This window comes from Palaemon carinicauda, chromosome 29 (assembly GCF_036898095.1).
Source record: "Palaemon carinicauda isolate YSFRI2023 chromosome 29, ASM3689809v2, whole genome shotgun sequence".
Lineage (NCBI taxonomy): Eukaryota > Metazoa > Arthropoda > Malacostraca > Decapoda > Palaemonidae > Palaemon > Palaemon carinicauda.
This window is the reverse complement of record NC_090753.1, coordinates 86,249,764-86,252,263: the sequence shown is the minus strand read 5'-3', so window position 1 is coordinate 86,252,263 and position 2,500 is coordinate 86,249,764.

Genomic DNA, 2,500 nt, shown 5'->3' with positions numbered 1-2,500 from the left:
AAAGAATGAAATTATATGAAACTGAGAATCAATAATGACTTACTAGCTTTGGCTTTGAAGGAATTATATTAAGTATCTCCATTTAATGTTTTTTAGCTTTTGATAAAAAATTCAAAATCTAATAGAAAATTCACCAACACAATTAACTGATTAAATTATTGGCAAAACAATGATACTGAAATAGATCTATAATTACTTTACTAACGTAAATATATAAAAATATATTTACACTTTTAAAATCTACAAATCAAAATAATTCAATGCTTGAGCGTTGATCATATATAATATGGTCAGTCTCTAAGGCATTGTCCTGCTTGATAGGGCAAAGTTACTGTCCCTTGCCTCTAATTAAGTTACTGGCAAAACAATATTGTAATAGATATATAATGACCTTACTAACGTAATTATAAAATATATTTATACTTTTAAAATATACAAATGACAATAATTCAATGCTTGAGCGCTGATCATATATAATATGGTCAGTCTCTAGGGCATTGTCCTGCTTGATAGGGCAAAGTTACTGTCCCTTGCCTCTGCCATTCATGAGCGGCCTTTAAACCTTTAAATCAGACATCAATATATAATTGGATTAATGAAATTAACTTAACTTCAATAAAGGAGTAATTTATATACTTCAATAAAATAGTAATTAACTAATTAGAAGAATTTCACAAAACAACAATTATACAGATATCCAATTATGACTAATGAAAATAATGAGGTATAGCCAGTAATCTAATCTACAGAATTGGCTAAATTCAGTGATAATTAAAACTAATTAACTTTTCCCTAACTCAAAATACACAAAATTAAAAAAAAAAAAAAAAAAGCGAGCCTTTTCTTACTTGAGAACCTAAGTTCGATCTAGTGTGAGATAGAAAATTATATCACAAATACATATTGGAAAGTCACCTACATTGGACAAATTAATTTAAGGTAATATTTAATCTATGGCCTTTCGGATTCCATTTTTCAAAAGTATAATATAATCAAATGGCATACATGTAGGAATCATTATTTATAAATGTAATATATATAATTTTAAATAACCAAAGACTGTAATTAAATTAATTACAAGCTACTTCAAAAAAAAAAAATTCATTCACAAAAAAAATTATATTCACAAAATCATCAGAATCTTGAATCATAATTAAGTTATATGAAAAAAAATTACATAAATACAAAGCAATGACAATTATATCAGTCATATTCAATATCAAAATTTTTGGGGAAAAATTAATTACATGTAATGATACTTATACAATTAATCAACTTTCGACTTACACCTACACACATACCTTGGATTTCTTACAAAAAAAAATCCAGAGTACAATATATAATATCAATTAAATAGTCACTGTCAAATCAATTACAAATACAAACAAAACTTGAAAACAGAACAACACCGAATTACTCAACCTCCTGACCGAAAAAGAAGAAGAAGAAAAAAAAAATTGAGCCTCCACTTCAATCACAGGAAACGGCACCAGAGTGCCGCCTCCCTCCTGACTCTCAACCTTCCCGTCACAGTGCCAAGGGGATACTGAGCGAATCAAAGGCAGCAGCTGCCACAAAGCCCCCTCATTCTCCTCCCCTTTCCTCCACCCACTCCTCCTCCTCCTCCTCCCCTTCTTGCACCACGTGTATGTGCGTCGAGACCACTTCTTGCACAGAATGACCTACTGGCATGACATAAGGGGACGGCGGGCGCGCGTGCTCGCCTTCAGGGATGTCTAGGACAGGTCGGTTGCTCCTGGTTGTTGGAATAATCCCAGCAGGAGTTCCTACTTGAAGGGGTTCCTTCGAGGTCATCTATGTTTTTAGGAGTTAACTGTTCTTATAATCATTTAGCAGTTATTTCGTCCTTTTTATTTATCATTATTGGCCCTTCATTTGTATTATTCCACCTCTAATGTTAACTCTTCCTACCCATTCATTACCTATTATTATTATTACTATTATTATTATTATTATTATTATTATTATTATTATTACCTAATCTACAACCCTATTTGAAAAATAAACAGGATGATATAAGCCCAAGGGTTCCAACAGGGGAAAACAGCCCAGTGAGGAAAGGAAATAAGGAAATAAACTACAAGAGAAATAATGAACAATAAAAGTAAAACGTTTTAAGAACAATAACAACATTAAAACAGATCTTTCATAAATAAACTACAAAGAGAGACTTCTATCAGCCTGTTCAACATAAAAACATTCGCTATAACTTTGAACTTTTGACGTTCCACCGATTCAACTACCCTATAAGGAAGATCATTCCACAGCTTGGTCGCAGCTGGAATAAAACTTTTAGCAGATTAAATAATCGGACCTAAATCTAAAAACTAAATATTGCCCTTGGCATAAAGCAACAATGCTAAAGATGTAAAAACAGTAGCCCGGACCGGTCCTGGTCCTGGTTCCTGTCCGAACTGGACCCAGTCCCGGTCCCGAAGCATTCAAGGGTCCCTCACGATTATTAATAAAGAATAGGAAT